Here is a 13,152-nt window from a genome sequence, read left to right as displayed (position 1 = left end):
GTTGAGTGTTTACTACCAAGATGATTGAGTGCTTGATAAGGACTGCTTCTGTACTTCATCTCAGCAAGAACAGTAGAAAATGAGCAGAGAAACAGCTCTGAGAGTTTATAACCTGTAGACTAATGTGCATTACCGACACAGAGAAAAGAGGAAAATTAATTGAGAGACATGAAAATGAGAGAATTCATTGCAAATAAGCTTCATTAAGATAATGTCATCTCTGCTCTTTTCTTTTATTCTCTGTTGTAATGCCCTATAAACATTGCCAGTGCATATTTACACTCAAGGGCATGTTTGGAACAGACATTTCACATGGACAGCCTTGGCAGCAGCTGCTGTTCAAGACCATGGGAAGGAAATAGTTGCCCAGGAACAGAAACAGTTATGGGAGATATGTAAGGTCCCTGGCAGACATTTTTTTTAAATGTCCTGATGTCCCTCCCCTATAAGCTCTCCCTTCTAGCTTCTACATTTTATCATGTATAAAAGAGATGTAGACTTAATGTTGGAAGGGAGTTCTTGGCACTACTTCAGGGAAGGGACTGGTGAAATCAGTCTAGAATGAGTTTAACTTTATATAGTGTGGCAATATGGCATAATGGAGAAAATTCTGACTACTAGGGTACTAGAGCTTGGAAACTCGATAACAAGGTGATAACTAGCTGTGTGACCTTAGACAAGTCACTGAGTATAGATAATAACATTACTATACAGGGTTGTAATGAGTTTTAAATGAGGTGATATATGATAAGTAACAATCAGTAAGTATTTAATAATTACTTGATATTGAAATTAAGAAGGAGCTGCCAGGTAGGAAGAAAGTCAAAAAAAGAATATTGTCATTCACCAAAACTCAGAGAGGAAAGTTTATCCAGGAAGAGTAAATGACCTGCAATGTCAAATGTGAGATCAAGAAGAATAAGGATTAAGGAAAAGAGTAGATTTGGAGATAAAGAGATCATTGGTGGCTTTGAAAAGAGCAGTTTCAGTTGAAAGATAGGCTCAAAGCCAGATTTCAAGGGAGTAAAGAAAGGAGTGAGAAGAAAGGAGGTAGAAGCAGTACATGCAAACACTTTTACCCTTAGAAGTTTGGTTGAAGATGACAGGAAAAATGATAAATGTTGGAGGATTTGTTGGAAAACTAAAACACTCATACATTGTTGGTGGAGTTGTGAATTGATCTAACCATTCAGAAAACCAATTTGGAACTAAGCCTGAAGGGATATAAAACTGAATATGCCCTTTGATTCAGCAGTGTCTGTATTGGATCAGTATCCCAAAGAGATCATTTTAAAAAAAAAAAAAAAGGAAAAGAATATACACATGCAAAAATATTTGTAGCGGCCCTTTTTGTAGGTATGAAACTAGAAACTGAATAGATGCCCCATCAGTTGAAGAATGACTGAATAATTTATTCTATCTGAATGTAATGGAACATTATAATTCTATAATAAATGATCAACAGGCTGATTTCAGAAAAGCCAGGAGAGACTTACACGAACTGATGTTAAGTGAAGTGAGTAGAACACCAAGAAAACATTGTACACAGCAACAAGATTATGTGAGGATCAACTCTGATGGACTTGGCTCTTTTCAGTACTCAGGTAATTCAGGCCATTTCCAATTGACTTGTGATGGAGAGAGCCATTTGCATCCAGAAAGAGAACTATGGAGATTGACTATGGATCATAACATAATATTTTCACCTTTTGTTGTTGTTGTTTGCTTTCTTGTTTTTTTTTTCTTTCTCATTTTTCCCCTTTTTTGATCTGATTTCTCTTGTGCAGCATGATAAACATGGAAAGATTTCTAGAAGAATTGCACATCTTTAACCTATATTAGATTGCTTGCTATCTAAGGGAGGGGGAAGGTAGAGAGGGAGGAAGAAACATTTAGAACATAAGATTTTACAAAGATAACTGTCTTTACATGTATTCTTAAAAATAAAAAGCTATTATTATATTTTTAAAAGTTTGAGAAATGGAGCAAAGATATAACATGGAATTTGAAGATAGCAGGGTCCATTAAAGGTTTTTTTTTTTTCTTTAAGGATGGAGAAGATGGCTGCATTTAAAGACAATAGGGGAGGAAACAATAGTTAGAAACTCACTATTAGACAGAGGTGGGAAGATGAGTGAAGAAACAATGTCACTTCAGAAGATGTAAAGGAATGGAATCGAGTATTCTTGTTTGGGGGGAGGATATGTCTATGTGTGTGGGGAGAGGGTGTTCATGGCAAGTAAAAGACCACATTATTATCAGAGAGTAGAAGAAATTATGGATAGTGGTGAATGATGTCCAAAACTTTGGGGATGAAAAAGAAAGGGAGGGGACAGAGCTCACAAAAATATAGTTTCATCTATTGTATTTCTAACAACCATGTTACATTTTCTAAATTTCTTTGCCCATTCCTAGAAGTAGCTATGGTGAAGATAAAACAATTAAAGTGTGTCTTTTTTCCCATGATATCTTTTGCTAACTTAATTCATGGTTAAACTATTTGAGCTATTAAAGCTCAAAACTGTACTAAGATTTTTGGGACATCCTGTGTAACTTCTAAATATTGAGTTTGCTTTCATATTAGTTGGAGTATCCAATAGCTATTGAGCTATGCAATAGATACCCTATTATGTATTATTTTTAATCCTTTTGCTGATTCTACATCTTAAGATAATATACTATATACAGTATCCAACCTGTCTATTTGTTCCCATAGTCTGGTAAAATTCAGACTTAGTGAAATATACCAGTGGAAGAAGATAGGTGATAAAGAGCTAATTCTGATTTTTAGAAATCAATGATAAACACTTCCATTAGACTAATTACACAAGATTGATCACTCAAGGAGAAAGAGAGCTAGGAAACAGGTCAAAGATCTCTTAGCCACAGAATTTGGCACACCCAATGCACTCTATCCAAAACAGACAAAAGCACTTAACAATAAGAGACTTATCAGAGCATGATACTTTTTGATTAGTATTAGGTAAGTAACCAGTAATTCTGCCTTCTGATGAAAGGCTTGATCTCAAAATGTTTAATTGGAAAATAACTAGCAATACTATCTTGTGATAAAAGGACGGATTAAAAATGTTTAATTAAGGAAAAGAGAAGCTCACATTTCAATAGGAGTCTACTGATTCATAATTCTAACTTCCATACTTAGCAAACTAGTAGAGTCTTGTTTAAGAAAGAGGACATAACCTATGGGAACTTGTACTTAAGCATGATATATTTCATCGTGGGAAAAATGATTATAGGAGACATAGTTGCTACTAGGGTATTAACCACCAATAAATCCTAGGTCAAGCCCCATTTGTTCACTGTTTGGGTCCCAACGGACCCAGATTGAATGTAAATCGCAATCATTTCTGCTTTGGTCAGAAACCCTGAGGGCTTTCCCCTTCTGGATTTTTTGATTGATTTATTTAGATTTTTTGTTTGTTTGTTTTTAGACTAAATGGAAGAGGAGATTCTTTGCCTCACTGGCTACCTGATCTTAATCACTGAAATCTGTTGAAGACTTTAGTTTAAAAAGGCCAAGACTTCCCATTTCATCCAAAGCCATCTCCAGTAGTCTTGACCTATATTTTGCCACTGAATTCAGAAGGCTCTGGAGGGGAAAGTAAGGGAGGTGACCTTTTTCAGAGCTCTCCCTCACTTAAATTAAATTCATTTGCCAGCCATGGAATCACCTCACTGATGTCATGGTCCTCTTTGAGAACAAAGGACAAACAACAACATGACTATGAGGATAATTGGACAGAGGCAGTAGAGAGATGACTCTCTCTCAGCATGACAGAGTTTGAAACTGAATAAGTTTAAAACTTCATTAACAAGTAGAATGAGAAAATGAGAAGAGATAACTAAGTTTCCAATGACAATGAGAAGGTTGATTATAAGTAAAGACTAAGTCTCTCTCTCTATTCCAGAGCATGAGTTTTGGAAAAGATTGTTTCCCAAATGCACATGTGAGCAAAGGGGGAAGAATCATATTTATTGAAGAATAGGTTAAAGATGACTTCCCTATTGTTTTTCTATTTGTTTGGATCTTGATGACATTTTTCTACTTCAATACATTGTCCATGCCTGATCTATAAGCATGGCAAAAACTTAATGTAATTGACCTAAGGACTTCACAGACAGGACAGGAGTTGTCAGGTAATATGCCAGTTGAGATAAATTATATAATTGAAAATACTGATATAGTTAAACTGAACTCTAATGAAAACTGAAATGAATGAAAAGCAGGTTATCTGTGAAATGAGGAATTGGAATTTATGACATTAACACTATAGATTTTAACAGAAAATAAAAACAACAAACTTTGAAAAATCCGATCCACAGTTTCTAATCTAGGACAGATACTTTACTCTTCTTTCTCTCTCTTTAATTCTCTATTTATCTTCTATTTAACCTGGTTTGGACAAAACAACAATAGGCCAATGTGAGATCACTGATGATCTGATCTACTTCTCCCCAAAACTTTTGCACAAAAAAGAGAGTATGATGGTTTGAAGGAGTCATTATCACCAAGCATTTTTGCTTTATATTCTATTCCAGTTTTTGCACTGGAGTGTCTGTTGGTAGTGTTTTCTGCTAGGACACAGGTACATAAGGCTGAATTAAAGAAAACTCAGGGGAAATAACCTGACCCTGAATAGGAAGGGTAGATAAAGAAAAGCAGTCATGAAAGTAGCTTCCTTGAAAGCTAAAAGAACATCCCTTATGAATAATACATTTGTTCCAAAAACCATTCCACCAATTCTAGGTTCCATTCCCAATAGAATGAAAGCTTCTTGTGGGTAGGCATTATTTGAATTGTCATATTCCCAGCAACTATCATAGTGTCTTGGTCCAGCCTACATTTCCAGGAATATTTCAGATTATTTTCCTTCACAAAATTTCTCTTCCATTCAATTTGCCTTTTTGGTGTTTCTAAAAGTTGGTATTCCATTGCATATCTCATTGCTTTTGCCCACGATGTCCTAGATCAGATGCCCCAACCTGCAAGAAGCCTTTCTTGATTCTTCCTGTTTGTTATAGTTCTCTCCCTCTTCAAATTGCATTTTATTTGTGTAAATTTGTATTCACTCTCAGTAAAATGAGGACAAGAAAATGTTTTCCTATGTGTTTTTTTATCTTTGTATACCTACTACATAGCATAATGACTGAAAATAAGGGTCAAATAATATAATAGAAATAATGAAAGACTTTTCAAATGTTTGTAACAAAAAGACCAGAACTCAATGGAAAATTCAAAACAAAAGATCCAGAAGAAACAAGAAAAATATTAAAGACAAATTATAAGGCACTCATTAAGGTCAAACTGTTTAGTGATTATTATTTATATGAAAATGTTACTAGTATTCTTAAGCGATTCATCATTACTAAGGTAGTTTGAGCGTTTGAAAAACAGGTTGGGGCTGGGTTATATATGATAGATTGATTCTGAAAAACAAAATAAAGTAGGAAAATATAAAAGGGAACAATTATAAAAATGGGGCATGAAAGAAAGAACTAATACAGAAAAAAAGCAGTTGAGGTGAAGGACTGGTAATATTAGAACATACTCTCATCTTGCTTAAAGAAGAAAGATTGTGTTCATGTGAAAGGGTGTAGAAGTCTACTAAATACATAGGAATGTAAGAAAACTGAAGGAGAGGGGTACTTTCCCCCATTTTCATACTTAATTTATTCAATATTCTTCACAGTTACATTCAAAACATTTGTTTACATTTGTTTTTAAAATTCTTGAGTTGAAGGTTCTCTTCCTTATTCCCTCCACAATTAAGAAACTACATGTGAAGTTATGCAAAACATTTCCATAAAAATCAAAGTGTGAAAGAAAACATAGATTTCCCACCCCAATGAAAATAAAAATCCTCAAGAAAAATTAAATTAAAAAGAAAGAGTGAGATAGAAAGAGAAAAAGAGAATGCTTCAATCTATAATCAGATGCAATAGTTTGTTCTCTGGGTATGGATAGGATTTTTTCATCCTAAGTCCTTCAGAGCAGATGTGGATGATTATACTACTGAGAATATCAAATCATTTACAGCTAGTCATTTACTTTGTATATAGTACATTTCACTTTGCTTGAGTTCATGTAGTACTTTCCAGGTTGTTCTTTTTGTTTCTGAGAGTATCCTGTTCATCATTTCTGATAGAGCAATAATATTTCATCCATTCTAAGATCTACTACAGTTTGTTTGGCCATTCTCCAATTTATGGAAAGCCCCACAATTTCCTTTTGTTTTTCCCTGAGAAGAGAGTTGCTATGAATATTTCTTGTACATATAGGTCATGTTCTTTTCCCCCCCAAATCTCTTTTGATATTCACACCTAGTAGCAGTGTTGTTAGATTAAAGGATGTACATGAATATATAGCTTTTTAGCACAAAATCATATCTTTTGATCATTTATCAATTGGGACATGGCTCTTATTGTTTTTATAAATTTGACTTAGTTCCCTCTATATTTGAGAAACAAGGTCTTATCAGAAAAATTTGCTTCAAAAAGTTTTTCTTACAATTACTATTGTTAACCCCCTATTTATTCTCTCCCTCTTTTCACCCTATCCCTCTTCAAAAGTGTTTTGGTACTGACTACTCTCTCCCCCAATATATCCTCTCTTTTGTCACTCTCTCCCCCTTCCCATATCCCATTCCCCTCCTATTATCCTGCAAGTAACATAGATTTCTATACACCTATTGAGTATGTATGTTATTTCCTCTTTGAGCCAATTCTGATGAGAGTAAAGTTCACTCACCCTGTCTTCCCTTTTTTTGTCTCCACTATAAATGCTTTTTCTTGATTCATTTCTATGACAGATAATTTGCAACATTCCACTTCTCCCTTTCCCTTTCTTCTATCATATTCCTTTCTCACTCTTTAATTTCATAATTTTTAAAAGCTATAAAAATATATTATTGCTTCGTATTCAACTCCCACCAGTGCCCTGTGTCTCTCTATATATATTCCTTCTAAGGGCCATAATAATGAGAAGATCCTAATGAATTAGGTATCATGCTCCCATGTAAGACTGTAAACAGATAAACCTTAAGTCCTTTATAATATCACTTTCTTGATTACCTCTTTATGCTTCTCCTGTATTTGAAAATCAAATTTCCATTCAGCTCTGGCCTTTTCATCATAAATGCTTGAAATACTGGCTAAAGCTGGGGCTGGTGCTAGGGTCAGAGCTATATTGACGCAGCCTGCACTGAGATTGCATATTGGGCTCCTATCTTAGTTTCACAGAATATTTCTGCTGACCTTCTAGGTCTTCTTTGGTGTCTCTGAGCTGAGAGATCTGAAAGCCAGCAGTACTGTCATTGATTCAGAGGTCAGGCTGGAACAGGGTCAGGTCTGGACTTGGTCCTGGGGCCAGGATTATCCTTGGACTGCACTAGGATTGATGCTGGATTCCCACCCTGGTGTCCCAGACCCTTTCTGCTGACCTTCTAAATTATCTTTGGCTAGAAAATGTTCAACTCTATCTTTTTAGGTGTTCTGATGCTCTCAAATTTACTTAGAGTCATTATTTAAAGGAATTTGGAGCAGTTTTGGGAAGAGGTTGGGTGAGTTCCTGCTTTTATTCTTCCATCTTAGCTTTGCCTCCCCTATAAGGGAGTAGGTGGATTGGGATTTAGGGTGGGTGAAGGGGAATGGAGGGAACTGTTGGAGGAGTTGATAAAGTTGGGGAGGGGAGATAAGGTAATAGGAATAGGGTAAAAGGATAGGCTGAGAAAGAAAATATTAAATGATAATAAGATGGAGGGAAATTCACAAATACTTATTATGGCTTTGAATGTAAATGAGATATTTATAGCAGCTCTCTGTGATAGCAAAGAACTAGAAATTGCAGGGATCCTCATTAATTGAGAAATGGCTGAACAATTGTATGGTTGTGATGAAATACTACTGTATTATAAGAAATGATAGGAGCAGCTAGTTAATGCAGTGGATAGAGCACCAACCCTTAAAGTTTGCAAAGTCCTTTACATATGCCATCTCTCAATGCTGTGAGCCAGGTGCTGTTAGTATTCCTTTTCTAGATAAGGAAACTAAGGATAAGATAGCTAAGCAACTTGCTCAGGCTCTCAGAGCTGGCAAGTATCTGAACAAATTCACATCTTTTTACTTCAAACTCCAAAACTCTATTCACTATACTACCCAGTAGTAGAGACAGCATGTTATTTTTCTTCTTTTTTTCCTTCCCTCTTAGGAATGGAGTGCAGGAAGTGAATTTAGGAGATGTCCAACCTGGAAAGAAGAAAAAATATTTTTCTCCTATATTGGTGAGAATCATTTAACTATGTGTGTATCCACCTTAAAGTCTTCAGTCTGAGAACTAAAGTTGTGTAAGGGCAGGTACCATATTTCTCCTCACTGAACTGCCACAAAGGTTCAAGATTAACCGAAGATGGATTTAGGGAATGAGCCTATATATTGATGATAACCAGGCCTTCTTTTTAGTAAAATATTCAATTAAGGGGGTTGCTGGAACTCAACTCATCAACCCTGGAGCTTCTGCTACACCCTGGCAGGAGCTCAATAAATACTCGTTGACTTGCCTGACTGACATTTAAGAAAAGACATTACAGAAAGGCAAAACATTATTATTAGATTTCATGGCCATCCCTTTATCTAATGATATATACAAGCTCATGACATTCACTGTTTACCTTGAAGTGAAAAGCTGGAAAGATAATTAGATTGTACAATGAAGACCCTGACTAGTCAAGGCAACCAGGAACATGGGAGAAATGAAGGCAGCAGAGGTATCTCAAACATTTTTCTCATCTCTTTTACTCACTCCCCTAAACTTCCTGTCATTCTCTTTCTGCTGCTTGCGACACCGGAGCGAGATGATTCAGATACTCAGTGAAAGGAAATCAATAAGCAGGTAAAGTGAACTGGAATCCAAGAGCTGAAAGGAGAAAATGGAGTTTTTGAAAGGTAATATTCAGACTAGATACTGTCTTAATACAAAATTTCAGCTGGCTGGCTTGTTCTTTCCGTGCTCTAGCTAGCTTCCCGGGCCTTGTAGGAAGGCTAGAATAGGTTTGGTAATATTTACTTTTAAACATTTCCCTGACAGTTCATGGTAATAAACTGCTCTCTGAGTAATGCTAGGAAGTCAGGGCTTCACCTTGCAAATCTTTCAAAGGCTTAAATCATGTTCACATTTCACACAGAAGGAACCTCTGAGGCTATTTGGCTTAGTTCAAAGGTAACTACGCCTGTTGAAAAAGTCCAGTATTTAAAATGAATGTCATACGCATCGGCTATTTTCCCCGAGGAGCCCACAGTGAAGCATTCATGGGCTCTCACTTGCCCTATGGGGCAGGAGTCAATAGCCCCATTTTCTATAAGCTGCCCATTCAGCCTAATTGACTTTCCCTGCGTCACAGTTTGTGACAGACTAGAGTCTTGGAACTCGGGCTCTCCACTTGAAGTCCAGTGGCCTTTCTATGAGACGCTGCCGGCTGTGTGTGGTTTTGAACATTTATATCTGGAAATCTGTCAGGAAAATTGCTCAGAACATTGGACTACTTAGGTCCTGTCTCAACTGTTGTACTTAATGACTCTCTCTGCTCCATTCTATTCTCCTGCTGCCTTTTCTCTTCTCATCTATCTTTAAGCTTCCTCTTCTGAAACTTAAATACACTATACTATACTCTGTTCCCAAAGTGAAACTTTTCTTCCCTTTAGTCTCTTGTTACATTATTTTTAGTGTGATGTAATGGCCAGATTTTTGGGCTCAGAGAAAGGAGGATATAGATTCAAATTCTGCCTCGATATTTGTTAGCTATGTACTGCTGAACCTCAGTTTCTTAATCTGTAAAATACCTGTAGTACTTAACTCACACACTGATCACTTATTATTGTTGTTTAATTATTTCATTCTGACTCCAATTGGGTTTTTGTTGACATAGATATTGGAGTAGTGTGCCATTTCCTTCTCCAGATCATAATACAGACGAGAAAACTGAGGCAGAGTTAAATGACTTGCACAGTAAATTATATACTTTCTACATAAGTAACATATAGTTAGCAAGTATCAGAGGCCAGATTTGAACTCAGGAAAAAGAGTAAGTCTTCTTGACCCCAGGGCTGGTGCTTTACCCCTGCACCATACAATAGTTCATGATACTTCTTAAGTTATATATAAAAACAGTCAGTTCAACTAACAGTGAATCAAATACTCAACTAAAGGTCTGGAGCTAAACCCTTCAAGCAGTCTCACATCAAGGTTAAATGTATGGAGATTCATGAGATTCTCTTTCTCTGTGTCTGCCTCTCTCTGTCTCTCTCTCCTCTGTCTCTGTCTCTTTCTTTCTGTGTCTATCTGTTTGTCTCTCTCGCTCCTTGAAAAAGGCACATTCAGGGAGAACATATAACTATTCTACAGTTTTGTTTTGTTTTTTGCCCAGATCAATTTAACGATTGTTAGAAACTCACCTAGGTATGATAAAGCATGGAAATCTGGCCAACAGCTAGCTTTAAATGAACAGTAACTGTGGTGACAGTTTCTTTGATGAGAGAGGAAAAACTCAGTGCTTCTGGTAAAACATTGATTCTAAGAGCCTGGAAAGTGTGTGACTTCAGTTGAGGAGACTGGGGGAGTAGTACAGGAGAAATGAAATGAGTTATAGACTAACTATAGAACACTGAGGACTAATCTTAGAGGGGCTGAGTCCAGAAAAGTGTCTTAGTGCTTCCTTACCCTCTACACATACCAGCCCTCAAGAGAAATGATGAGAGGCCATTACTCAGATTGGATCTCATTGTAATTTGGTTAAACTAACTCTCTGAGTTATTTTTTTTCTGAGTTCTACCCAGATTGTTTTGAAAAGAAAACAAGGGAACCTAAAGTCCAAGACATTACCAGGAGAACATTAAATCACAATTTTATGGCAATCTAGTCATAACCTCAATCATTCAATCAACAAGCATCAATCAAGTGTCTGTTAGCTTTCAGGCATTATGCTAGGTACTGGGGATACAAAGTCAAAAATAAAATAATTCTTGCAGACAAGGAGCTTATGGTTGATCTGGGGAGACATCATGAACATATGTAGTGTGTTTATCTGTCCACATCTTTATCCTTATATATCTATATCTATATTCTTATAGATCTATATATAGATCTATATATAGATCTATATATAGATCTATATATATAGATCTATATATAGATCTATATATATATATACCCTAGATGGTAAATACAAATCAGCAAATGATATGTGCAACATCACTAACAAGTAGTCATAAAGCCTTTGTTTGATTGCCTCAAGTGATGAGAAACATTATATTATCCCCAAAGACAGCCCATTCCACTTAGGGAAAGCTCTAATTACTATGGTGATAAACACTGGATCTCCCTATAAAAATAATAGCTTACAGTTATAATGCTTTACAATTACAGAGATTTCTCCCATATGCTATCTCATTTGATTAGAGAAAAGGCAGCACAGAATTATGACTCCAAGTGCTGGCTTTGGAGTCAGGAAGCCTCACGTTCAAAGCTAGCATCTGACTTGGTGTGTGACCTATGTGAATTACTCAGTCTTTCAGTGAACCAGAAAGTTCTCTTGTGCATATATGTATCAGCAGATGGGTATTCCTCCAACCAATAAAACTATAAGACCAATTCTAACGAAATCAACTGATGTTGGAGTTTTCTGGGTCACTGACAAGGTGAGTGATTTATACAGGATCATATAGCTAATATATGCCAGAGGCTAACTTGAACCTGTCTTCCTGATTTCAAAATCAGTCCTTGGTCCATTATTCTATGCAGCCTCTTCTCTAATAAAAAGAGAAATATCCATAATGGATTTCATAAAAATCCATTTTGGTACATAGCATAGATATGAATATCATCTCCTATTTTCATTTAAGAGAGGGGAAAAGCAAAGGAATAAGTATTTACAACGTGTCAGCTGTGTGCAGATATTGTGCTAAGCACCTTACAGCTAGGTGATACAGTGGAGAAAGTACTGGGCCTGGAATCAAGAAGAAACATTTTCCCAAGTTTAAATATGGCCTCAAACTTATTTACTAGCAGTGTGACCCTAAGCAAGTCACTTAACTCTGTTTGCCTCAGTTTTCTCATCTCTAAAATGATCTAGAGAAGGAAATGACAAACCACTCCAGCACCTTTGCTAAGGGAATCCCAAATGAAGTCACGAAGAGTCAGGCAGAACAGCAATAATAGAATAACAACAAAAAATTATCTTATAAGGAAATTGAGGATCAAAGGAATTAGGTGATTCACTCGAGTTCAAGTTCATGTAATTTGTGAGCAACAGATCTGTAATGAGAATCTAGGCTCCCTGCATCATGGTGAGGTTAAGGATTTTGATGCTCATTATTTGGGATCATCCCTTTCTCTGATGACTGAGTGTCACACTGGATGGAGCATGGGACCTAGCATCAAGAAGACCAGAGTTCAAACCCAGCCTCCCACACTTAGCAGGTGACCTTGGACAAGTCAATTAACATCTGTCTGCCTCACTTTTTGATCTGTTAAAAGATGATAATAATAGCATTTACTTCCCAGGGAAGCTGGGAGAACAAAATGACATAACATTTTTAAGATACTTTGTAAACTGGAAAGTGCCATATAAATGCTAGTTGTCAGCAGTAATGTGGGTCATTGATATAGTACTTTTAGGTTTACAAAGCATTTTTCATGTTCACCTCATTTGATCCTCATAAGGACCATGTGAAATAGATATTACTATTCCAATTTTACAATTAAGGAAACTAAGGCACAAAGCAGTAAAATTAAAACTCTGGCCTTCCTGAATCTAATTCTGTGCTTTATTCATTGCATTACCTAGCTGCCTCTTGCTAACCCATCCATGCCATGTTGATTGTCAACTTCTTGAAGGAAAGATTGATTTTTCACACTGCTGTCCTCTCCAACCAATCAATGCACCACTGGAATACAGGCTACTTGATCACAGGATTCAGGTACATCTCACCTGGACAACAGCAGCTAGGCTGGATCAGATAGTAGACTTTGAATTAGAAAGTTTGAATCCAAATGCTAACTATATCACCTGAGCAAGTTGCTTAGCCTTAGTTTCCTTATCTATAAAAAGGGAACAATAACTCTACCTATTGTCAGCACGC

This window comes from Sarcophilus harrisii, chromosome 4, assembly GCF_902635505.1.
Source record: "Sarcophilus harrisii chromosome 4, mSarHar1.11, whole genome shotgun sequence".
In the NCBI taxonomy this organism is placed as follows: Eukaryota; Metazoa; Chordata; class Mammalia; order Dasyuromorphia; family Dasyuridae; genus Sarcophilus; species Sarcophilus harrisii.
The sequence above is the reverse complement of the archived record's forward strand: the minus strand, read 5'-3'. Positions refer to the sequence as shown.